The 27,236-nt window shown below is 42.1% G+C and overlaps 2 protein-coding genes across 3 annotated transcripts in view; one reads left to right on the top strand and one right to left on the bottom strand.

The window, feature by feature from the left end:
* Positions 1-27,236, bottom strand: part of NT5DC1 (5'-nucleotidase domain containing 1) — a 417,176-nt gene that overhangs the window by 198,045 nt on the left and 191,895 nt on the right. The gene's annotated exons all lie outside the window — the stretch shown is intronic.
* COL10A1 (collagen type X alpha 1 chain) overlaps positions 8,418-27,236 on the top strand; it is a 104,310-nt gene continuing 85,491 nt past the window's right edge. The window contains exon 1 of the mRNA XM_056566364.1: positions 8,418-8,620. The gene's annotated coding sequence lies outside the window, so the exon portion shown is untranslated. The remainder of the gene's footprint in view (positions 8,621-27,236) is intronic.

Below are 27,236 nucleotides of genomic sequence, written 5' to 3'. Positions count from 1 at the left end.
CATTGCTGGCCAACGAAGTTCACAGATCCTTGACAGAAAACTGTTTTGGTTTGTAATTTGAATTAAACATTTTAAAGACTTTAACTGAGCATGAACAAAAAAGCTGCATTTAACCTAGATGTTTACATTTCCGATGATTTCCACTAAATCAGTTACACAGTTTATGAAATCTGTACAATGTATCCAGATGTATTGTATATTATGCACAGCTTGTACCATAAAACACTAAGATGATCAATACATTTCTATAAAGACTTTAAACAATAGAGAAATAAGTATACAGTGCAATGATAACCCTGATATTGATTACCTGGTGCTCAATCAGGGGACAACAACCAAATATATAGAAATATGAAAACCAAACAAAGCAAATACAAAACAAAAACTGTAATGTCTCATTTAGATAATACGTACTTAAGAGATTTAAATTGGCACAGTCATTTGCAATATGCAGATAATAACATTATATGTATAGTTGTAATATACATTGATTAAAAAATTGAAAAAATGTTGTCCCTGCAGCTGCTGTCTGTTTCTCTCGGCTGGCAAAAAATACAGAAAGTGTGGGCGGGAAAAACAGGGCTCTGTGTAAGCTCCTTACATGACAGGTAGCCTGCATGGTGAGCTGGGAGCATGTCACAGTGCCTCACTGCACAGAGCCCTGCTTGTCCTCAGTTTACAGAGCCCTGCTTGTCCTCAGTGTACAGAGCCCTGCTTGTCCTCAGTGCACAGAACCCTGCTTGTCCTCAGTGCACAGAACCCTGCTTGTCCTCAGTGTACAGAGCCCTGCTTGTGCTCAGTGTACAGAACCATGCTTGTCCTCAGTGCACAGAGCCCAGCTTGTCCTCAGTCCAAAGAGCCCTGCTTGTCCTCAGTGCACAGAGCCCTGCTTGTCCTCAGTGCACAGAGCCCTGCTTGCCCTCAGTGCAAAGAGCCCTGTTTGTCCTCAGTGCACAGAGCCCTGCTTGTCCTCAGTGCAGAGAGCCCCGCTTGTCCTCACTGCACAGAGCCCTACTTGTCCTCAGTGTACAGAGCCCTGCTTGTCCTCAGTGTACAGAACCCTGCTTGTCCTCAGTGTACAGAACCCTGCTTTTCCTCAGTACACAGAGCTCTGCTTGTCCTCAGTGAACATAGCCCTGCTTGTCCTCAGTGTACAGAGCCCTGCTTGTCCTCAGTGTACAGAGCCCTGCTTGTCCTCAGTGCACAGAGCCCAGCTTGTCCTCAGTCCAAAGAGCCCTGCTTGTCCTCAGTGTACAGAGCCCCGCTTGTCCTCACTGCACAGAGCCCTACTTGTCCTCAGTGTACAGAGCCCTGCTTGTCCTCAGTGTACAGAACCCTGCTTGTCCTCAGTGTACAGAACCCTGCTTTTCCTCAGTACACAGAGCTCTGCTTGTCCTCAGTGAACATAGCCCTGCTTGTCCTCAGTGTACAGAGCCCTGCTTGTCCTCAGTGCACAGAGCCATGCTTGTCCTCAGTGCACAGAGCCCTGCTTGTCCTCAGTGTACAGAGCACAGCTTGTTCTCAGTGCAGAGAGTCCCGGTTGTGCCCATTGAACATAGTCCTGCTTGTCCTCAGTGTACAGAGCTCTGCTTGTCCTCAGTGTACAGAGCCCTGCTTGTCCTCAGTGTACAGAGCCCTGCTTGTCCTCAGTGCACAGAGCCCTGCTTTTCCTCAGTGTACAGAACCCTGCTTGTCCTCAGTGCACAGAGCTCTGCTTGTCCTCAGTGTGCAGAGCCCTTCTTGTCCTCAGTGTACAGAGCCCTGCTTGTCCTCAGTGTACAGAGCCCTGCTTGTCCTCAGTGTACAGAGCACTGCTTGTTCTCAGTGCAGAGAGCACCGCTTGTTCCCAGTGCACATAGTCCTGCTTGTCCTCAGTGCACAGAGCCCTGCTTGTCCTCAGTGCACAGAGCCCTGCTTGTTCTCAGTGCACAGAGCCCTGCTTGTCCTCAGTGCACATAACCCTGCTTGTCCTCAGTGTACAGAACCCTGATTGTCCTCAGTGTACAGAACCCTGCTTGTCCTCAGTACACAGAGCTCTGCTTGTCCTCAGTGTACAGAGCCCTGCTTGTCCTCAGTGCACAGAGCCCTGCTTGTTCTCAGTGCACAGAGCCCTGCTTGTCCTCAGTGCACAGAACCCTGCTTGTCCTCAGTGTACAGAACCCTGATTGTCCTCAGTGTACAGAACCCTGATTGTCCTCAGTGTACAGAACCCTGATTGTCCTCAGTGTACAGAACCCTGCTTGTCCTCAGTACACAGAGCTCTGCTTGTCCTCAGTGTACAGAGCCCTGCTTGTCCTCAGTACACAGAGCTCTGCTTGTCCTCAGTGTACAGAGCCCTGCTTGTCCTCAGTGTACAGAGCCCTGCTTGTCCTCAGTGTACAGAGCACTACTTGTTCTCAGTGCAGAGAGCACCGCTTGTTCCCAGTGCACATAGTCCTGTTTGTCCTCAGTGCACAGAGCCCTGCTTGTAGTCAGTGCACAGAGCCCTGCTTGTCCTCAGTGCACAGAACCCTGCTTGTCCTCAGTGCACAGAGCCCTGCTTTTCCTCAGTGTACAGAGCCCTGCTTGTCCTCAGTGTACAGAGCCCTGCTTGTTTTCAGTGCAGAGAGCCCCGCTTGTTCACAGTGCACATAGTCCTGCTTGTCCTCAGTGTACAGATCCCTACTTGTCCACCCACACTTACTGTATTTTTTTCCCAGATGGATTTTTTTAATCCAAAAAGATACTTTTTATAACTAATGTATACTAAAAATTAACAAATAATGTTAATATCTACATTATATAAAAAGTTTATAAAAAGTTGCAAATAACAGTGCCCATTTAACTGTAACATATTTGTTGTTTTCCAGTTTAAAAAATGGGCACGTCTGCTATATGGATGAAAGTATCTATATGAATTTTCGTTCAGCTGATCACTGCCTTGTGAAACATGCACTGACCAGCCAACAAACAAGTATACTGTAAAATGGTTTGGTGTAGTGTACAACAGCCTGTGTGAAAATTGTCTCTGTCCCAAGGAATGGTGATAAGTATCTGATTGTGGAGGTCCATCTGCCAATCACCCCAAAAAGCACATGATTTGGATATGCATTGTGTCCCTTTGTTAAAGGGGTACTCCGGCCCTATTACATCTTATCCCCTATCCAAAGGATAGGGGATAAGATGTATGATCGTGGGGGTCCCGCCACTGGGGACCCCTGCAATCTGTCATTGCGCACCCCACCTTGCAGCGCTGGAGGCTCCGAGTGTATAGTGTGACAACCACGGGGCCAAAGTATTGTGACGTCACGACTCTGCCCCCCGTGTGACGGCACGCCTCGCCCCCTCAATGCAAGTCTATGGGAGGGGATAAGATGTATTAGGGCAAGAGTACCCCTTTAATGGAGTGGTGGTCAAGCATTTGTGCTGTCTGCTTCATTTACTCTCTTTAGAACTAACTGAGATAGTGGAGTACAGTGCTCAACTATCTTTAAGAGTAGCATTATGAATGAATGAGATGCTTATCCGTTCCACCATTTACATCAGGGTGACAAGAGATCCCTGTTGTTCTGGTTGTTGGACGTCCCAAGTGATCACCAGGAGCAATGGAGTCTGTGTCAGCCAAATTAAGGTTTATATAACATTTTTAATCCAATGCTACCTGAGCTTTAGTTTGTGATTTTTTTCACTACACATAAGAAACGTTTTAATTGATATCATTTTTTATGTTGGAAAAGCAGAATATGCAGCAGTTACATCTATTTATATGATGGTTATGGGCATGGCAAATATATCCACATTATATGTGGTTTGAATGTTTATTGGACCAAGTGTATTAGGGTGAAGAGTCACTCTAGTGACTGGATGCATATGGCCAAAACCCCACCTCATGTGGTAAAGAATGGGCTACCAATAAATCATGCAGCCATTGGCCAGTGCAAGAGGACACTGTTTCAGCCACATGCATCTGGTCACTTGTGTAGCTTCACCCTAACAAATTGGTAGGTAATTGCTTTAATAAGCAATTAAATAAGCACTCAAAGAACTGAGTATAGTTTGTGTGCTCTGAACAGGATTGGTAGGTAATTTCTCAAAATAAGCAGACTATCCTAATGATAAATAAAATTTTACAAGCCTATTAAGATTTTGGGCAACGAAAACAAGCATGAATTTTCTCAAAACCGTAAGAAACGCAATTAAACTGCAATATAAAAACACAGCCTTAGGCCACATGAGTGGTTGGCTGCATGCAGCTAAGCAGCTAATGGCTTTCAAGTTTTGCAGGCAAATTCATGCAGCCAATGGCTTCAGTATCTATGCTGTATGCAGCCGACTGCATGTGTAGCATCGCGCTTAGGGTCTATTCACACTATAGGTTTTAGAGTGAAATTCTGCTTAGAAAATACGGTGCAGCAGCCTCCCATTGTTCTCAATCCTGCTACATAATTCACATTACCGAATTTCGTGAAAGTTCCAGAACCCACACTCCACTGAAAGAATGAACATGTTAATTCTTTCAGCAGAATCCACTCTGAAATGCATTGCCGTCTATTGAAAAAGCAATCTTTGCACAGAATATCTCCAAGTTGAGATTCCATAGTGTTAGATTGATATTTGATTAAAAGGGGTTGTCCAGTGAAAATTATCTTATCCCCTATTCACAGGATGAGTTAAGTATCAGATTTCTGACCCCCTCAATCTCCAAAAGGACTTTCATAGAGGGTGTGTGCCATCTAGATCAGCGGTTCTCAACCTTTTTGGCGACTGTACCCCCAAAGGCTGAAAGTATGTCCCCGGGTACCCCTCTTGCAGAATTTAGGCGCGAGGGGTACCTACGGACAAAAGGCGTGTGCTTACCTTTATACTAATGCGATACTTAATCCCCTTATGTTATTATTCCCCCTCCATCTTCATCCCCTTGTGCCCATATTCACCCTTCCCTTTGATCCCTTTTTGCCATTATTCTCCCCTCCATCTTAATCCCCTTGTGCCATTATTATCTGATATGGCAAAAGGGAATCAGAGGGAGGGGGAATGATAACACAAGGGGATTAAGATGGAGGGGGGAATAATGGCACAAGGGGATTAAGATGGAGGGCGAATAATAGCACATGGGGATTAAGATGGAGGAGGAATAATAGCACAAGGGGATTGAGATGGAGGGGGGGGGATAATAACCCCCCCCCTCCATATGATTCCCCTTTTGCCATTATTCCCCCCCTCCCTCTGATCCCCTTGTGCCATTCCCACCCATCTTAATCCCCATGTGCCATTATTATCCAATATGGCAAAAGGGGATGAGAGGAAGGGGGGAATGATAGCACAAGGCGATTAAGATGGAGCAGGGGAAATGGCACAAGAGGATCAGAGGGAGGGAGGAATATTGGCACCAGAGATTAAGATGGTAGGGGGGGAGGGTTAATCATCCCCCCCCCCCCACACATATTATTCCCCTTGTGCCAATATTCCCCCTCTCCATCTTAATCCCCTTGTGCTATAATTATCGGGTATGGCAAATAGGGATCAGAGGGAGGGGGAAATAATGGCACAAGGTGACTAAGATGGAGGGGGGAGGGGAGGGATAATCATCACCCTCCACTCCATATTATTCCCCTTGTGCCATTATCCCCCCTCCCTCAGATCCCCTTTTGCCATTATCCCTCCCCCTCCATCTTAATGCCTTGTGCTATTGTTTCTCCTCATCCCCTCATCCTGATCCCCTTTTGCCATTATCCCTCCCCCCCATCCATCTTAATGCCTTGTGCTATTATCCCCCCCCCCTTCCCTCCGATCCCCTGGGCTAATATATATTTTTACACATTCAAAAACCCTCCCTCCGTCCCATACACTTTTTTTTTACTTTACGTGGCCTGTTTGTCCTGTGTGGCCTGTGTATGCAGCGCGTCCCGTTCAGTGGGGCCGCACTGACGTGTGACATCCTCCTGCGATGTGCGGCACCTCCGCGCAACATCAGGGTAGGTCACACGTCTCTGCAGCAACCACACAGCTTCCTTACAGTAGCCGTGGCCGCAGCTCCAGCCGCGCTACTGCACAGAGAGCTGTCGTGGCCATTCTCCGCTATGCGCTGACAAATACTGGCCAATGCATGGCTGGTATTTGTCAGTGCATTGGCGTACCCCAGCTCAACCCATGGCGTACCCCTAGTTGAGACCCCAGGATTCTCGAGCACTCTGGCGCTCCCATATAAATGAATGTAGTGTGTGCCGTCTAGAACATGTGCTCTTTTTGAGAGCTGGAGCCTTGTTATGAAGATCGCAGGAGTTCCCAGCAGTCAGATCCTCAGAAATCAGATACTTATACACTATCTTGTGGGAATAAGATATAAGATAATTTTTGCTGGACAACCCCTGTAAGGGTTAAGTCAACACCTTTGTCATGTTTCCCAAACCATTTCTGAACAATTTTTTGTTGCATGGCAAGCCACATTATCCAGCAGAAAGATGCCAATGCCATTACAACATTTTTTTTTTGTCATGAAGGAAAACACTTAGTTTACAGTTATGTTTAGGCAAATGGTATGTGTCAACTTAACCTACACATGAATGCCAGGACACACTGTTACTTAGCAGAACAATTCCAGATTATCACAATGCCTCTGCTGACTTACCTTGTTCCTTGTTCTATCTATGTTGCTATCTCTCCTAAGTAAGCTATACACTCACATTCAGCCATCCATATCATATAAAAGAAAACATTACTCATCAGACTATGCCATCCATCTTCTCCAATAGCTCAATGGTTCAGTTCTGATGCACATGGTCCAACATTAGGAGCTTTCAACAGTGAACAGTGGTCAAAATAGACACACCGACTGGTCTGTGGTTACAGCATCCCATATGACACCTTTCTATGATTGTCAGTATTAACTTAGTCAGCTCTTTTGTAGTATCAGACCAGACAGGCTAGACTTCCTTCCCCAAGCAATTATTGGGTGCCAAAAACACTGTCACTGCTTGAAGTAGAGTACCTGTCTTGAGCTTATTAATTTTTTTAATCCTTCCAGTTCTCTCTCCCATCATGATAAACCACCCATGCCTTTATTTTTAAGTTTTCTACCTTGATATTATTCTGAATCTTCTGCTCAGTCTCATTGACTCCACAGATTGGGAAGGGGTGTTTCCCAGCAGGCATGAAATCATCTGTAGCCCTGCTGGGGGAGAACTACCATTCTCTCTCCGCTACCAGAGCAGTTCAGTGTGAGATGAGCCGTGCCCAGCAGCTTTCAAAGGCAGCAGAAATATTCAGGCATCATAACTCTACAATTTAGCTCAGCTCAAAGAAAAAGGGAGCTGAAATGTTCAGCTCTATACACTGTATATACTGTTCTGAGCTGAGGTCCCACCTGCATTTCCTGACTTTTGTCTCTGCCAGGCTGCTGCAGAGGACAATCTGCAAACAGGAATGCAGGTTGGACAAAAAGGAAGACCCCTGGTAGCCAAACGTATAGGAGTTAATCTAACACATTAAGTTGCAAAATTTTATTATTAAGTATATTAGAAAAATAATTAATATAGGCTAAGCTATAACATATACATTTTTATTACTAATGACAGGTACCATTTAACATTTTGATTTCATTGGACCCCATTTGGGTACTAACCACTGCAAACTGGGAATACTCCAAGGAACTGCTTTTTTGGAGATGCTATGACCGAGTCACCTAGTCATAACAATTTTGTCCTATCCAAAGTCCCTCAGATACTGACAGTTGCCCATTTCTCCTGCTTTCAGCAAATCAACTTTAAGAACTGACTGTTTTCTTGCTGCCTGATATATTGCACCCCTTGACATGTGTCATTGTACCAATATAAGAATATTTAAATCTTCTCTCAGTGGTTTTCATCTTAAGGCTAATAGGTAAATCTAAATGTGCAGACACTAATACAAAACTTATAAATGTCTATTGAAATAGGCATACATTTATCTATATGTTTTCTTTCACACACACGCTCTCCACGAACCTAGCACGCTTCTGAACTACTGAAAAAGTAGTTTTACAGTATACATCTGTTGATACTGGACAGTACAAACCATTAAAATATAAAGATGTACAAGTTAAAAATGAAAATGGAGAAATAAAACAAAAGGAACAGACTAATAAACATAGGAAGATAAAATAACCTCCCTGTCATATTTCTGAAAGATATATAAATAATTTTGATTTATTAATTAGAAACACTTAGGAATGTATTTTCCAAGCCACACTGATCCAACCTCAGTATAAAAAGACTGCCAAGATAAATGTCATAGCCCTCCTTTTCAGATGAATGAAAATCCAATTCCCCTTCCACTTCTCAAAAAAAGAGTGTCTTACTGCTGGGAAACAAAGAAATAATTTTCCTCTGGAAATGAATCAGAAGACACACCACCATTCGGTAGCCAGAATATAATTCAACTCGGTATAAAAAGTGAAAAAAAAAAAGTTCAAATTCTATCATATAAACATTGTTTAAGGAAAAACGGCATTCCTTAGCAAAGCTTGCAGATCAGAGTGACCAGGCTGTGTTGATGTTCACATCTGAGGAATAGACAGACCCAATGAGAGTGGACTTGGTGATGACCTGTGCAAGCAAGTGCTAACAGGAACTGGACAATTAGAACCCTCACCCTTCTGCAAAAGGTAGGACCATGTCTGCTTTTAACTGATACATACAGGTGATTCTGTAAGCTGGAGGAATACTGACACTTTTTTCTTCAGCATACTTTACATTTTTCTTTCACTTGAAGAGAGGCAGAGAGCAGCTTCATACGTGTGAGGTGGCAAGATGCATAGAAAGCTGAAAGGTTCCTTTAAACTTTTTAAAAAGAGACCTAATAATAAACACATACATCTAAAGGAAACCTGTGTATACGATAAAAACTAATTTATTTACAGAAAATATCATTGGCTTCTCTTTATGTTCTGCGGAATAGAAATTTTGAGAAATGGACTTGGCAAGCTTAGTATGTCAGCTGAAAGTAAAATAATCCAGCAAAAAAGAGCTTGCATACTTACTGAAGTTCCCTGTGTCTAGAGGCCTGAGGAATGTTTAAATTACTTTAACATGGGTTGTATGCAAGCTCTTAGCACAAGAAGACAAAATAAGGATGTTGAGAAACTACTGATAAGAAACAAGTCACGCAACTGGTATTTCAAATTATGGATTTTTTTCCCAATAGTGTAATAAGGTTTGAGCTGGTTTGCTACTAAGATTGCATATATTTAAAGGTTGTACTAGCAAATTAAAATGACGATCTTGATATATGTAAAATCATAATTTGGTGAGTATTCTGCGTTGTGGCACTGCTGGCAAAACAGGTATATCTAGTAGCATTACTGGTAATACAGAAAAGTCTAATATGTTTTGCAACGGCATAGGTAAAATGCTGTTAAAAAATGAAAACCTGGCACAAAGACAATGTTCTTTTGAGAGTCATAATACAATTACAGGCAATGAAGCTTATCCATTCACTAATCATAAGTTCTACTTTTTCCCCAAAGTACTATATGTATCAATTTCTCAGGATTCAAAAGTTTAGTTTCAGTAAATAAACATAAGATGATCTGACAGGTGAACAGCTTCTTACAGTACAGTTATCAAAGCCCCATAAGTAGCAGAGTATTTGTGTGCCCATCACATGACCAGGTCATATTTGTATTCAGTAAAAGTCAACAAAGGAGATTAGAAATGAGTGAAGATTCGATTCGTCACAAACTTCTCGGCAGTTTCTTAGTATAGCCTGCATAAATGAGTTCAGCTTTCAGGTGCTCCGGTGGGCTGGAGACTCTCTCCTAGGGCTGTATCCACCTTTTCCAGCCCACCGGAGCACCTGAAAGCTAAACTCATTTATGAAGGCTAAAGTCAGCAACCGCCGAGCCGAGAAGTTTGTGACAAATCGAACTACTGTAACTTCGTTCATATCTAAAGGAGATCTTGAGGACATTGAAAAGCTGAGTATATACTGAACCTATATAGCATAACTATACAACTGCCATTTTAGTCACCTCGTCACTTTAGTTATCAAAGTAAGTAACTTTCACTCCTATAACAAAAATCTGTTATCACATCTATGATAAGAATTGAGAAGCAAATTGAATCAACCTAAAAAAGTAGCATTTTCAGTGTATGACTAAGTTTGTTTGTCATCACACGGTCACAACCAAAGTTTCATTCAAATACTTAGAATGTTCCGAGACCCAACAACATCTAAAAAAATGTTCTAGTAATATCATGGGTATAGACATATTTATGTGATCAATGGCAACTTCAATGTTACCAGCGACACACAAAGTAGACAACAAACTGGTATTACATTGTAACCTACCTCACAAGCAAACACCAATAAAACAGGCTTGAGTAGTCTATTTCCAGGTGCCAAAAAAGAAAACAGATGTAAAGGAGCTATCTTAGATGTATTTTCCAAATTTCACTATAGTAGCTTAACTATTTTGGGAATGTCCTTGATATTCTGTAGAGGAAAAATGTTAAAGGGAGAAGTATGTTCTTTGTTTTTGTAAAGTTTATACAAAGACTGTACTTTACAAGAACAAAATGTATTTTTCTAAAATAAATAAATAGATAAATAAAAAATAATAATGTCCCAGAAATACAATTCTAACATATACAAAGAATTTGTATTATTATAGTCACTCTGTTGTATGGAAATTAGTATTATAGTACAAGGTCATTTAAGGTAAGAGATTATTTTGGGCAGAGAAAATAGCTATAATATTCCATTTCCCTTGTTTCACTCACAGTGTTTGACAACGCTGCGATATTGGGAGTAGTTTGGTGGGATCCTTACACAAGATTCCTATATCTGTGCCTGTCTAATGTGGGCTAGTAGTGGTTGCTACCCAATAGTTCTTATTTTAAAAAGGAGAATTTCAACTACTTGTTTCTCTGTGTAAGATGTACATCAGAAACTTTGTGCGGCTTTTGGAAATTGCATGTGGGTGTGGTTCTGCCCACACTCAGTGATCGGGACAAGCACCCACACCCTTCTGTCATAACCTTTTCTGCTCCCTAGACAACCCCTTAAAGACTATTGCTTGTTTTTTCATTTGTACAGTGCATGCAATGATACTATCCATTTGTTTGAGATGTGACAGGTTCAAGTGTGCCTAGGGACAATACAGCCCTGCTTCTCATGTGCCTAGGGACAATACAGCCCTGCTTCTCATGTGCCTAGGGACAATACAGCCCTGCTTCTCATGTGCCTAGGGATAATACAGCCCTGCTTCTCATGTGCCTAGGGACAATACAGCCCTGCTTCTCATGTGCCTAGGGAAAACACAGCCCTGCTTCTCATGTGCCTAGGGACAATACAGCCCTGCTTCTCATGTGCCTAGGGACAATGCAGCCCTGCTTCTCATGTGCCTAGGGACAATACAGCCCTGCTTCTCATGTGCCTAGGGACAATACAGCCCTGCTTCTCATGTGCCTAGGGACAATACAGCCCTGCTTCTCATGTGCCTAGGGACAATACAGCCCTGCTTCTCATGTGCCTAAGGACAATACAGCCCTGCTTCTCATGTGCCTAGGGACAATACAGCCCTGCTTCTCATGTGCCTAGGGACAATACAGCCCTGCTTCTCATGTGCCTAGGGACAATACAGCCCTGCTTCTCATGAACCTAGGGACAATACAGACCTGCTTCTCATGTGCCTAGGGACAACACAGATCTGATTCTAATGTGCCTAGGGACAATACAGACCTTCTTCTCATGTGCCTAGGGACAATTTCAGCCCTTCTGTTACTGCAGATACTTTGACTATTTTCCTCTTTTAGAAAAAAGGAATGGCTATGTGTCTTGTTTAATAAGTCAGGTGTCTACAGTTATGTTGGAAGTGTGTGTATATTCAGCTTGCATCCTTGTATATAATTACTGTATGTTAAGTGTGTACATGTGTGTCTGATCTGTAATGTATTCATTGTCCATCTTCAAGTATGGTCTGTAGACCACCTGTGTGGTAATATTGGTCTGTGTATACAGTTTATTATATGGTAGAATTAATTAATTACTGTATGGGAATGTGGTGTTTATATTTAGGGATAATGGCTTTAACCCCTTAAAGATGGAGCATTTTTCTGTTTTTGCACTTTCCTTTTTTCCTCCTAACCTTTTAAAAAGCTTTTTTTGCACCCCTAATTCTACTTTATGATGACATCAGTCATTTTACCAAAAAAATAAATAAATTAATCATTGTGCGACAAAATTGAAAAAATAAATAAATATATATATATATATATATAAAACACAATTTTATATGCAGTGCATTTTTCAGTAAAAATGACACCTTCTCTTTATTCTGTAGGTCCATACGTTTAAAATGATACCCTACTTATATAGGTTTTATTTTGTCCTACTTCTGGAAAAAATCATAACTACATGCACGAAAATTAAAATGTTTAAAAATATCCAATTCTGACCCCTGTAACTTTTTTATTTTTCTGCATACGGGGAAGAATGGGCCTAATTTTTTGCGCCGTGATCTGATGTTTTTATCGCCACCATTTATGTTTTCATTTATGGGGTATTTCTAATATGAAGACCCTTAACCCCTTAAGGACGGAGCCCATTTTCACCTCTAGGACGAAGCCCTTTTTTGCAAATCTGACCACTGTCACTTTAAACATTAATAACTCTGGAATGCTTTCTGTTATCAATCTGATTCTGAGATTGTTTTTTCGTGACATATTCTACTTTAACTTAGTGGTAAAATATTGTGGTAACTTGCATCCTTTCTTGGTGAAAAATTCCAAAATATGATGAAAAAATTAAAAAATTTTCATTTTTCTAACTTTGAAGCTCTCTGCTTGTAAGGAAAATGGATATTCCAAATAATTTTTTTTTGGATTCACATATACAATATGTCTACTTTATATTTCCATCATAAAATTGACGAGTTTTTACTTTTGGAAGACACCAGAGGGCTTCAAAGTTCAGAAGCAATTTTCCAATTTTTCACAAAATTTTCAAACTCGCAATTTTTCAGGGACCAGTTCAGGTTTGAAGTGGATTTGAAGGGTCTTCATATTAGAAATACCCCACAAATTACCCCATTATAAAAACTACACCCCCCAAAGTATTCAAAATGACATTCAGTAAATGTTTTAACCCTTTAGGTGTTTCACAGGAAAAGCAGCAAAGTGAAGGAGAAAATTCAAAATCTTCATTTTTTACACTCGCATGTTCTTGTAGACCCAACTTTTGAATTTTTTACAAGGGGTAAAAGGAGAAAATGTATACTTATATTTGTAGCCCAATTTCTCTTGAGTAAGCACATACCTCATATGTCTATGTAAAGTGTTCGGCGGGCGCAGTAGAGGGCTCAGAAGCGAAGGAGCGACAAGGGGATTTTAGAGAGTACGTTTTTCTGAAATGGTTTTTGGGGGGCATGTCACCTTTAGGAAGCCCCTATGGTGCCAGAACAGCAAAAAAAAAAAACACATGGCATACCATTTTGGAAACTAGACCCCTTGAGAAACGTAACAAGGGATAAAGTGAGCCTTAATACCCCACAGGTGTTTCACGACTTTGGCATATGTAAAACAAAAAACATTTCACTAAAATGTGGGTTTCCCCCCAAATTTCACATTTTTGCAAGGGTTAATAGCAGAAAAGACCCCCCAAAATTTGTAACCCCATCTCTTCTGAGTATGGAGGTACCCCATAAGTGGACCTGAAGTGCACTACGGGCGAACTACAATGCTCAGAAGGGAAGGCGTCATATTTGGCTTTTTGAGAGCAAATTTTGCTCGGGGGGGCATGTCGCATTTAGGAAGCCCCTATGGTGCCAGAACAGCAAAATAACCCCCACATGGCATACCATTTTGGAAACTAGACCCCTCACAGAATGTAATGAGGGGTACAGTGAGCATTTACCCCCCACTGGTGTCTGACAGATCTTTGGAACAGTGGGCTGTGCAAAATTTTTCATTTTCACGGACCACTGTTCCAAAGATCCGTCAGACACCTGTGGGGTGTAAATTCTCACTGCACTCCTCATTACATTCCGTGAGGGGTATAGTTTCCGAAACGGGGTCACATGTGGGTGTGTTTTTTTTTTTTGCGTTTGTCAGAACCGCTGTAACAATCAGCCACCTCTGTGCAAATCACCTCAAATGTACATGGCGCACTCTCCCTTCTGGGCCTTGTTGTGCGCCCCCCGGAGCACTTTGCGCCCACATATGGGGTATCTCCGTACTCGGGAGAAATTGTGTTACAAATTTTGGGGGGCATTTTTCCCTTTTACCTCTTGTGAAAATGAAAAGTATAGGGCAACACCAGCATGTTAGTGTAAAAATGTTTATTTTTTTACACTAACATGCTGGTGTAGACCCCAACTGTTCCTTTTCATAAGGGGTAAAAGGAGAAAAAGCCCCCCAAAATTTGTTAGGCAATTTCTCCCGAGTACGGCGATACCCCATATGTGACCCTATTCTGTTGCCTTGAAATACGACAGGGCTCCAAAGTGAGAGCGCCATGTGCATTTGAGGCCTGAATTAGGGACTTGCATAGGGGTGGACATAGGGGTATTCTATGCCAGTGATTCCCAAACAGGGTGCCTCCAGCTGTTGCTAAACTCCCAGCATGCTTGGACAGTCAATTGCTGTCCAGAAATGCTGGGAGTTTTTGTTTTGCAACAGCTGGAGGCTCCATCTTAGAAACACTGCCGTACAATACGTTTTTAATTTTTATTGGAGAAGGGGGGTGGGGAGTGGGGGGGCAGTGTACATGTGTATATGTAGTGTTTTACTCTTTATTTTATGTTAGTGTAGTGTAGTGTAGTGTTTTTAGGTTACATTCACACTGGCGGCAGATTACACTGAGTCTCCCGCTAGGAGTTTGAGCTGCGGCGGAAAATTTGCCGCATCTCAAATTTGCAGCGGGGAACTCACTGTAATCTGCCGCCAGTGTGAATGTAGCCTGTACATTCAGACGGGAGGGGGGTCAAAACTACAACTCCCAGCATGCACTGACAGACCATGCATGCTGGGAGTTGTAGTTTTGCAACAGCTGGAGGCACACTGGCTGGAAAACCTTGAGTTAGGTTCTATGACCTAACTCAGTATTTTCCAACCAGTGTGCCTCCAGCTGTTGCAAAACTGCAACTCCCAGCATGTACTGATTGCGGAAGGGCATGCTGGGAGATGTAGTTATGCAATGGCTGGAGGCACGCAAGTACAACTCCCAGCATGCCAAGACAGCCTTATGCAGTTCCTGAATGCTGGGAGTTGTAGTTTTGCAAGATTTAGAGGGGTTCAAGTTGTAATTCACTGTCCAGTGGTCTCAAAACTGTGGCCCTCCAGATGTTGCAAAACTACAACTCTCAGCATGCCCAGCCAGCAAACTGCTGTCTGGGCATGCTGAGAGTTGTAGTTTTGCAACATCTGGAGGGCTACAGTTTGAGACCACTTAGTAATCTACAACCTGAACCCCTCTAAATATTGCAAAACTACAAGTCCCAGCATGCCCACACAGCAAACAGCTGTCTGGGCATGCTGGGAGTTGTAGTTTTGCAACATCTGGAGGGCCACGGTTTAGAGACCACTGTAAACTGTGGCCCTCCGGATGTTGCTAGGCAACAACTCACCTAGCAGGACCCGGAAGCCGCCGCCGCCGCACGTGGGGGATCCCCGCATGGAGGATCGCGATCCGGGATCCAGGTAGGGACCTTCGGCGCCGACCCTCCCTGGACGGTTCCCCCGTTTTGCCCGGACACCGATAGGTGGGCAAAGCGGGGGAACCGAACTTTAACCCCCCCTCCCCCGGTCTGCTATCGGTCGGTCGCTCGGCCGACCAATAGCAGGGATAGGAGGGGTGGCAACCCTGCCACCAAACTCCTATCCCTTTAGGGGGATCTAGGGTGTCTCGGACACCTACGATCCCTCTTATTTTCCGGGTCACCGGGTCACCAGTGACCCGTATGACCCGGAATCGCGCAGATCGCAGGTCTGAATTGACCTGCGATTTGCGCGCATCGCGGTCATGGGGGGGTCTCAGGACCCCCCTCGGCGATGTGCCGGGATGCCTGCTGTTAGATAACAGCAGTCATCCCGGTCCGATCACCGCTACCGGTGACGCGCCGCTCCCGGAACCCTGCGACGTACGTGTACGTCGCCGCGCGCCAAGTGACACTTCGCGGCGCCGTACATGTACGTCGCTCGTCGTGAAGGGGTTAAAATCCACTTCCAACCTTAACTGGTCCCTGAAAAAGTACGATTTTGAAAATGTTGAGAAAAATTGGAAAATTGCTGCGGAACTTTGAAGCCCTCTGATGTCTTCCGAAAGTAAAAACTCATCAATTTTATGATGCAATCATAAAGTAGACATATTGTATATGTGAATCAATATGTAATTTATTTGGAATATCCATTTTCCTTACAAGCAGGGAGTTTCAAAGTTAAAAAAAAATGCAAAATTTTCAAAGTTTTCATGAAATTTTTTGATTTTTTACCAAGAAAGGATGCAAATATCAGTGAAATTTTACCATTAACATAAAGTAGAATATGTCACGAAAAAAAAATCTCGGAATCAGAATGATAAGTAAAAGCATTCCAGAGTTATTAATGTTTAAAGTAACAGTGGTCAGATGTTCAAAAAATGCCCAGGTCCTGAAGGTTAAAATGGGCTGGGTCATGAAGGGGTTAAAGGGGTATTCCAGGCAAAAACTTATATATATATATATATATATATCAACTGGCTCCAGAAAGTTAAATAGATTTGTAAATTACTTCTATAAAAAAATCGTAATCCTTTCAGTACTTATGAGCTTCTGAAGTTAAGGTTGTTCTTTTCTGTCTAAGTGTTCTCTGATGACACCTGTCTCGGGAAATGCCCAGCTTAGAAGAGGTTTGCTATGGGGCTTTGCTTCTAAACTGGGCATTTCCCGAGACAGGTGTAATCAGAGAGGACTTAGACAGAAAAGAACAAACTTAACTTCAGAAGTACTGAAAGGATTAAGATTTTTTAATAGAAGTAATTTACAAATCTGTTTAACTTTCTGGAGCCAGTTGATATATAAAAAAAAGTTTTTTTTCCTGGATAACCCCTTTAACCTCTTAAGGACCCATGATGTAAATGTACGTCGAGTCCGCTCCCGTTCTATAACACAGGGCCATGGCGCGTCATGTAAGAGGCCGGGACCCGTGGCTAATAGCGTGCGGCACTGATCGCGGTGCTGCACACTATTAACCCTTTAGACGCGGCGTTCAAAGTTGAACGCCGCATCTAAAGTGAAAGTAAATCGTTGCCGGTTAGCTCAGGGGGCTGTTCGGGATGTCCGCTGCGAAATCACGGCATCCCGAACAGCTGTAAGACACAAGGAGGGTCCCTTACCTTGCCTCCTGGTGTCCGATCACCAAATGACTGCTCAGTCAAGCGGTAGAATCATTGATCAATGGTTTCCTATGAGAAACCATTGATCAATGTAAAAGATCAGTGTGTGCAGTGCTATAGGTCCCTATGGGAGCTATAACATTGCAAAAAAAAGTGCAAAAAAAGTGAATAAAGATCATTTAACCCCTTCCCTAATAAAAGTTTGAATCACCCCAATTTTCCCATTTAAAAAAAGAAACTGTGTAAATAAAAATAAACATATGTTGTATCGCCGCCTGTGGAAATGTCCGAGTTATAAAAATATATTGTTAATTAAACTGAACGGTCAATGGCGTACGCACAAAAAAATGTCAAAGTTCAAAACAGTGTATTTTTGGTCACTTTTTATATCATGAAAAAATTTTCAATAAGTCCTATCAATACAAAAATGGTACCGCTAAAAACTTCAGATCACGGTGCAAAAAATGAGTCCTCATACTGCCCCATACGCGGAAAAATAAAAAAGCAATAGGGGTCAGAAGATGACAATTTTAAAAGTATACATTTTCCTGCATGTAGATTTTTTCCAGAAGTACGACAAAATCAAACCTATATAAGTAGGGTATCATTTTAATCATATGGACCTACAGAATAAAGAAAAGGTGTAATTTTTACCGAAAAATTTACTGTGTAGAAACGGAAGCCCCCAAAAGTTACAAAATGGCGTTTTTTTTTTTCAATTTTGTCTCACAATGATTTTTTTCCCGTTTCGCCATATATTTTTGGGTAAAATGACTGATGTCTTTACAAAGTAGAATTGGTGGCGCAAAAAATAAGCCATCATATGGATTTTTAGGTACAAAATTTAAAGAGTTACGATTTCTTAAAGGTAAGGAGGAAAAAACGAAAATGGAAAAACCCCGGATCCTTAATTGCCCACACTGATCAATGCTATAGCATTGCATTGATCAGTGTTATCAGCGGTCGATTGCTCAAGCCTGCATCTCAGGCTTGGAGCAATCAATCGCTGATAGGACACCAAGGAGGAAGGCAGGGACCCTCCTCGTGTGTCCTCAGCTGATCAGGACACCGCAGTTTAACCTTTGTGGTCCCGATCAGCCTGACTGAGCTGCCGGAATGTGTTTTTTTTACATTATAGACGTGGCGATCAACTTTGATTGCCTCGTCTAAAGGGTTAATACAGGACATCAACGCGATTGGTGATGTCTGGTATTAGCCACAGGTCCTGGCTTTGGTTTCCCGCCGGGACCAACCTCATATGGAGCTGGGACACCGGGTGACCCTACATTATATCGCAGGAGCGGGCGCAGGGCGTACAGGTACGCCCTTCGTCCTTAAGAGGTTAATAGCTATTTGTTTTATAGTGGCACAATTGTTGAAGACTTGCATTTTTTTTTATTGATGTTCTCTTTCTTAGACAGTGCACAATCATTTTCATGGCCACCCAAAAAGAACAAATGATGACAATAAGTGGACAGGGTAATCAAACCTTTATTGGGGGCCTATGCAAGTGCTTTGGTCAGCAAGAGTAGCAAATAAAGCCTTGGCTTTCTTTCTACAAAATACCAGTCAATTAACTAATCCAAGAGAACATGAATATTTATGAGCACACTTTCGTATTTGTTAACACATTTAAAAGCCCAATGAAAAGCATTATGATCGTATAAAAAGCAAGCATGTAATAAAACTGGACCGAGTATGACCCATTTTTGGTATACAGTACACAAGCCTAGACAAGCTTTCGCTGAGTGTCGGAGCCAGCAATGACTTGCTCTGGGGCTGTGTATATAAAATCAAAACGCGAACTTGCAGCACATTCGGAAAATATTCAGCAAACACAATGCAGCCAGTGATGTGCAAGCTTTGCCACACACATTTAAGGGTTCCAGACTCTATTCAAAATACATCTGCTCTTAATTGTACTCATAGCAATGTTTCTGTAGTCAAAGCAGCTTTAAGCCATAACTTACCCAGTCATCACAGCAGCCATTACCAAGCTATTCAAATCAGGTCCCCTCGCTTAATGACCCCGTACACATCAGTGAATACTTGTTCAAACCCACTTTTTGGCAGGACAAACCAACAGTCTAATTTTCATGCTGGGCAGAGATGACCAAGTGTAGCAAGTGTGGCCCTGAACTGGCTTACAACCTTTGTCCCTGAATTTTGGGGTTCCCATCTCTTTAATAAATCTTATGGAATAAAAGGAAGGTTAACTGGAAAAGGCGCTGGTGCAGCTAAGGTCCCAGGATGACACACAGGAAATGTAGACAAAAAGAAAGAAACTTTGTTCAGCTCACCACTCACTGTGGACATCAGTAGATAGGATTGCGGCTTTCATGCGGCTTTGCAGTAGAGCTTGAAGCTCGGACAGAGCGGGCCGTATCCAGGAAGATATAGTACAATCAAAGCAGGTTGGGGGTCCAGCTCACAAAAATAGATAAAATTTAACTTTTACTTCACATGGGTAAAAAATATGGACAACAAACAAAGAAAATAAAAACCTATAGGTGCATTAAAAACAAACGCCGACACGTTTCGAACTCACTAAGAGTTCTTAGTCATGGCAAATGATAAATAAAAGAGAAGAGGTTTTTACACATACATGTGTGCCTGAGTACATGGGAGTAACTCCTGATGAAGTTGGCGTGTGATTTCTGTTCCGGTGGAGCCGACTGAAGGAGATTAACTAGCGTCAGGAGTAACCTTCTATTCCTGCGGTAGTCAATAGTAACCAATATCAAGCTAGAATGCAGAAAAGCAGCCAGCAATCATGGTAGTTAGTTAGAATATATGTATAAATCATGCTATATTAGCCCAAGTGCACTAGCAAACCAGTATCCATAATATTTATAAAGTATCCATAGTACTTGTAAAGCAAAAGGTAGCAAAAAACTCATAACACATATGGTATATATAAGCTCTGAATAGTCATAGGCATGGCGCCAAGTTAAGACAGAAAAATATATTAAAAATATATCAAAAACGTGGCACGCATAATGTTGTAGTCAAAAATGAATAAATTATAACGAATGCATTAGGCCAACCAAATAGTAGAAGAAAAGATGAAAACTATATAGTTTTCCTCTTTTCTTCTACTATTTGGTTGGCCTAATGCATTCATTATTATTTATTTATTTTTTACTACAACATTATATGTGCCACGTTTTTGATATATTTTTCTGTCTTAACCTAGCGACATGCCTATGACTATTCAGAGCTTATATATACCATATGTGTTATGAGTTTTTTCCTACCTTTTGCTTTACAAGTACTATGGATACTTTATAAATATTATGGATACTGGTTTGCTAGTGCACTTGGGCTAATCTAGCATGATTTATACATATATTCTAACTAATTACCATGATTGCTGGCTGCTTTTCTGCATTCTAGCTTGATATTGGTTACTATTGACTACCGCAGGAATAGAAGGTTACTGATTAGTTAATGTCAGGACACACCTGACCCTAGTTAATCTCCTTCAGTCGGCTCCACCGGAACTGACATCACACGCCAACTCCATCAGGAGTTACTCCCATGTACTCAGGCACACATGTGTAAAAACCTCTTCTCTTTTATTTATCATTTGCCATGACCAAGAACTCGTAGTAAGTTCGAAGCGCGTCAGTGTTTGTTTTTAATGCACCTATAGGTTTTAGTTTTCTTTGTTCGTTGTCCATATTTTTTACCCATGTGAAGTAAAAGTTAAGTTTTATCTATTTTTGTGAGCTGGACCCCCAACCTGCTTTGATTGTACCACAGGAAATGTAGATATTGCAAAAAGTATCAATAGGCTTATTGATTAATTCTTTTTGCAATACCTACGTTTCCTGTGAGTCTTCTTGGGACCTTGGCTGCACCAGTGCCAATTCCAGTGCCCCTTTCTTTTATTCCATCAGATTTGTCTTTACAGGTTCCCGCCGTGGATACCACTTTAAAGCACTGTTGGGCAGCAAGCTAGCAATCGAGTTACCCTATTACAGGGCTAATATGCATGAATCCAAGTGTTGAATAAGGTCAGAGTTTGCTTGTTATGGTTACAGCTCCGGACTCCCACCCACAGTGTTACACGAGGCACTGTCCTCTTTGTTTTTTCTTTTGTCTCTCTTTCCATACCTTTAATAGGGTGGCACAACCATGGTGTTGGTCCCTATGCTACTAAGGTGCAGGGCGTAGCGAAGTCAAAGTAACAAACAACACATTATGGAAGTCATGGAAAAGCACAGGGCACAAAATTATTAATCCACAACACAATGCACTAACAGGGAATGCATAAAGAAACGTATAATCAGGGTAAAAAAAGGCAAGTCATTAACAAAGAGAGTGGCGCAGTACAGAATTAGAATGGGATAGAATAGTCAGGTAACAGGAAATAGACCAGCTCAGGAGGATGGAAATGCTTTGGCTGGACACGATTGGTCAGTTGTCCACGTCTCCTGATTGGCCTGGGTACGATCACGTGAGGGGAGATGCCAAAGCTGAACAGGAGGGGCTGGAATGGAATCAGAGCAATAAACAGAAACACTAGTTGCGTTAATATATGGAGGCTACCTGACTCTCCCTGCACAGATGTCATGAGAAAGGAGGATTGAGCATAATGCACTTCAACAACCTGATCATTTTGTTTTAGAGAGATAAGCCACTGCTAGAGCTGTTTGACAGCAGCTTATCATCCTCCCCACTCCACCTAGTCAAACTTAACTTTATGTTCATACAGGAATTGAGTGAAGAAGTCATTCACGGTGTGCATCATTCACTACAGGGACAATTTTTCCTCATTCTGGGACTCCCACTAATCAGCTTGTTATATCCTATCCTGGATACAGGGAATAACATCTAATGGTCTATTCACACGTTCAGTATTCTGCACAGATTTGATGCGCAGGATTTGATGCACAGGATTTTCTGCTGCAGATTTCAATGTAAACTTAATGACTGAACACAGCTTGAAATCCTGCGCATCAAATCTGCACAGAATACTGTACATGTGAAAAGACCATTAAGATGGAAATACCCTAGTGTTTTACTATGCATGTTTTCACTGTGTACTGTAGGTCCGATTGTCATCTGTTGCCACAATGTTGCCTTGCAGCACACCAGAGAATACATTAGTTGCTTCTTTTTTATTACAAATTATTTGTTTATAAATAAAATTCATATCACAGACAAATCTCTCTGTGCGCCTTGACCTTCTTACATTGCATTTTTAAAGGGTCTACTCTATAGCATTTAATGCTTACCTGTACTTTTAAGAAAATTTTAAAAAACATACATGGTTTTGTGAGATTAAACCTTTACAGCAGGTTGACACAATGGAATCTCCGTCCGGAACTTTCACAGGAGATCCAGAGGGAGGTGCTAGGATCGCACGGACTGCATAGTCATTCCCATAGATGGCAATACATAGTCATGAACACACAGTACATGTTCATGTACACACAGTCTTTTGGCGGATCCACTGAGAAATGCATTGCAATCTATGGGGAGTGCAATGCAGTTTGTGCAATTCTAGCGCTGCCCTCAGGATCTCTGGCGAAAATTTAGGCAGAGATTTCATGGTGTGAACCTGGCTTTGTAAAATGTACTCATACCTGGATTTCCTACTCCTAACTTATTTGACCAATCACAGGACAGAAACTACTCCTCTCTGGTTTGACATAAAATAGTGCTGAAGAAAGTGCATTGCTTAGACTGAACAGGCTGGCACTGTGCTTGGGGAGGGTGAGTGGATAAGTTCCAGTATAGTATTATAGACGGATTTTTTTGGAGTGAAGGAGGTCAGTGATGCACTGGCTTTGTAAGGTGTAACCTACTGCTGATGATGATAAACTAATGTTTTGGAGTGATTACAGCAAAAAGAGGTTAAATCACAAAATGGTTGGGAGGGATTACAAGAAGAAGAGGTTAAAGCAAACCTGTCAGCCTGTTCACCCACACTAAACCCAATACACTGGGGTATAGTGTGGGTGAACAAGCAGCGCTTCCTCGGCAGAGTATATGCGCCAGAATGTTTTCCCCTGCTCTCACATGATTAAATCTTCCAACGCATGCGCTCTGCTGAGAGAGTGCTGTGCTCACGTGACTGGTGAGTCTATGGGAGAGGAGGGGGGGTGGCGGCCGTCACGCCCCCTCCCATAGGCATTCCCCATGACCGTGAGTCATCAGACAAGGAGCGATCTTCGCTCTGTGAGGCTGATGATAGGGGTGCTGCATGAGAGATTGCGGGAGTCCCGAGCGGCGGCACCCCCGCAATCAGACATCTTATCCCCTATCCTTTGGATAGGGGATAAGATGTCTAGGGCCAGAGTACCCCTTTAAAAATGATATAGGCTATTAAATGGATGGAAATAGTTTCAAATTATAGTGACTATTAAACTATTTAGTGTATTTGTGAAAGGGTTAAAGGGGTACTCTGGTGGAAAACTATATTTTTTTAAATCAACTGTTGCTAGAAAGTTAAACTGATTTGTAAATTACTTCTATTTAAAAATCTTAATCCTTCCAGTACTTCCAGTAAATCCCCATAGCAAACCTATCCTGCTTTGGACAGTTCCTGACATGGAAAGAGGTGTCAGCAGAGAGCGCTGTGCAAGATAGAAAAGAACTTCAAAAAGAAAAGAACTTCATCTGGAGCATACAGCAGCTGATAATGACTGGAAGGATTAAGATTTTTAAATAGAAGTCATGTACAAATCTGTATAACTTTCTGGCACCAGGGCCCTGCTCAGAAGAGCTTGTGATAAATAAGAAGATGTAATACAACGCTTTATACAATGGTCCAGCCATCTTTTATAAATAAGGTAATGCAGTTAAATGCTAATAAACCAGTCATTTGTTATTAAAGGGGTACTCAGTTGCTAGACATCTTATCCCCTACCCATATGGATAAGATGTCTAGCAACGGAGTACCCCTTTAAAATTATGAATACTGAAAAATTTCCAAAGGAAAAAATTTGCACCATTTCCAACAACTGCAACGCCCTACTAAATCCTCTGGATGAAATCCACAATACGTGACAATACAATAAGTGATATGCTGCAGAGTTAAAAATGTCCCATATTGTTGCGATTTACTAAATCTAATCCACTTTGCTGGTAGAGTGTCCCAGAGCTGGTGTGGTGTCCCAGCACCAAAGGCTGTCCTGAGGATCTCCTCGGGCTGACCTGCAGCACAGGTGTTGGGCCTACTAAGAGACTGGTTGTCATATTTAATATGTTTGAGCACTTTATCAAAGGTTTATTATATTTTTCATATAAACTGTATTATATGTTATTTATCTGTGTTGTACTTATAAGAGCCATGGAGCAGTGTCTTGCCCAATGGGAACCCCTACATTGTTAGCTATATAGTGTAGTGTGGGAGGAGTAGCCCCAGTTCAGCTTAGAGCTGTGTTCTGAGCATATGTGTGGTAAAGAAGTGAAGTGGTATGTGGAGAAGCTATGAGAGAAGTCCAGAACAAATCTCTTAAAGGGGTTATCCACCATAAGGTGATTTTAGTATGTACCTGGCAGGCAGTAATGACATGCTTAGGAAGGATTTGCGCTGGTCTTGGGGCTAAATGGCTATGTGATGAAATTACCAAAACACTGTGGCTAGCTTTTTGTGAACTTGTATTTCCTGTTTGACTTTTCTTTTTTTGACTACAAATCCCACAATTCCATTTTCTTCCCTCCCATATATCAGCCACCCCACCGATTGAAACAAAAGACCAGGGTGTCTTCAGCTGTTGCATTAGTTGCAGATTGATCTCTCTCCCACCAAGCGATCGCTCCACCCATTAAAGCAGACAGGCTCCCTGTCATCAGCTGACAAGAGAGTCAGGTCTCGGCCACATTGCAACCTGTGAAAAATCTGAGACAACAGTCATTTTGTATGCTGTTAAAAATAAATATTGGGGTGAAGATCACATAAGAATTGTGAGAAAACCGTCACACACAGGTATAGACACTATATTATGAACTACACTAACTTTACAGCCCCTGTTGCATAGTCAAATAAAAAAAAAAATCCTGGAATACCCCTTTAAGTCTTATCCAGCCATTCTGCAAAGAATCCTCAGTACATTGGAAATTCAAGCCCAGGCCGAGAAAGTCACAGGACCTTGTCAGAACCCTAGCGGCCTGGAAAATCTTCAGTCTCACATCAAGTCAGTATTAATTAACTGGGCGAAAAGCACCATAAGTCCCAATAAGGAAACAGGGCTCCCAAGGGGTTATACTGCATACTCTCCATTCTGCACCATACTATTGGTGTGTAATAATGTCTGCACCCTGCTCAATAAAACGCAGTTATCTGTAACCCGAAGTCAGTGTGTTTCTTTACTCCCCGGTGTCTGGCCCAGGAGAAGCTGTCTCCAACCGCGGACCATGTAAAGGCTAACGGTGCCCTGCCGTCACAAAGTGATCAGGTATTACTGGCATCACATCTCTGTCAGATTTTCAGTTTTGAGTGCACTTCAAGTTCCTTAACCCCCCCTTCTCAATCTATGACATACATCTACGTCATGGGCCGGGTGAAAGATTATGGTGCTGGTCAAAAGCTGCTATTTGCAGTTGACACCTGCTGTTAATGACTGTCATGAGAGATATCTCTGATGTCCATCTTATAATTGTTTAGATGCTGTGATCAATAGCAGCATCTAATCTAGTTTTTGCATGCATCATTGGTGGTGAAGTGGTCTTATCGCCTCTCCACGATGTAACTGCTGAGTGATGATGGGTTGTCTAGGCAGTCCGAAGCCTTAGCTAGGCCTCGGTGCCTGCTTTCGCTTGCTTATGGCAGGTTGTTTCATTCATTATAAAATGAAACAAAATTATCTAAATTTGGTATAATTGGAATTGTACTGACCTGTAGCATAAACGTAGCATGTCAGTTTTACTGCACAGTAAACTCTGAAAACATGATTGCCCCACATAACTGCAGAATGTAGCAATACAAAGTCATACACAGTACAAAGAAAAAAGAAGAAATGACCAAACAAGGCTAAAGCATAATCTGGAAAAAGTCTAACTGAAAAACACACACAGCGGGGCAAAAATGTATTTAGTCATCCACCAATTGTGCAAGTTCTCCCACTTAAAAAGATGAAAGAGGCATGCAATTTTCATCATAGGTACATATGAGAGACATATTGAGAAAAAAAACCATAAAATCACATTGTCTGCTAATTATGGTGGAAAAATAAGAATTTGGTCAATAACAAAAGTTCATCTCAGTACTATGTTATATTCCCTTTGTTGGCAATGACAGAGGTCAAACGTTTTCTGTAAGTCTTCACAAGGTTTTCATACACTGTTGCTGGTACTTTGGTCAATTCCTCCATGCAGATCTCCTCTAGAGCAGTGATGTTTTGGGGCTGTCGCTGGGCAACACAGACTTTCAACTCCCTCCAAGGGTTTTCTATGGGGTTGAGATCTGGAGACTCCAGGACCTTGAAATGCTTCTTGCAAAGCCACTCCTTTGTTGCCTGGGCAGTGTGTTTGGGATCATTGTCATGCTGAAAGACCCAGCCACGTTTCATCTTCAATGCCCTTGCTGATGGAAGCAGGTTTTCACTCAAAATCTTTTGATACATGGCCCATTAATTTTTTCCTTTACACTGATTAGTTGTCCTGGTCCATTAGCAGAAAAAACAGCCCCAAAGCATGATGTTTCCACCCCTATGCATCACAGTAAGTATGGTGTTCTTTGGATGCAACTCATTATTCTTTCTCCTCCAAACACGACAAGTTGAGTTTTACTAGTTCTACTTTGGTTTCATCTGACCATATGACATTCTCCCAATACTCTTCTGGATCATCCAAATGTTCTCTAGCAAACTTCAGACAGGCCCGGACATGTATTGGCTTAAGCAGGGACAAACATCTGGCACTGCATGATTTGAGTCCCTGGCGGCGTAGTGTGTTAC

This window comes from Hyla sarda, chromosome 3 (assembly GCF_029499605.1).
Source record: "Hyla sarda isolate aHylSar1 chromosome 3, aHylSar1.hap1, whole genome shotgun sequence".
NCBI classification, from domain to species: Eukaryota; Metazoa; Chordata; class Amphibia; order Anura; family Hylidae; genus Hyla; species Hyla sarda.
This window is presented reverse-complemented; position numbering and strand designations above follow the sequence as displayed.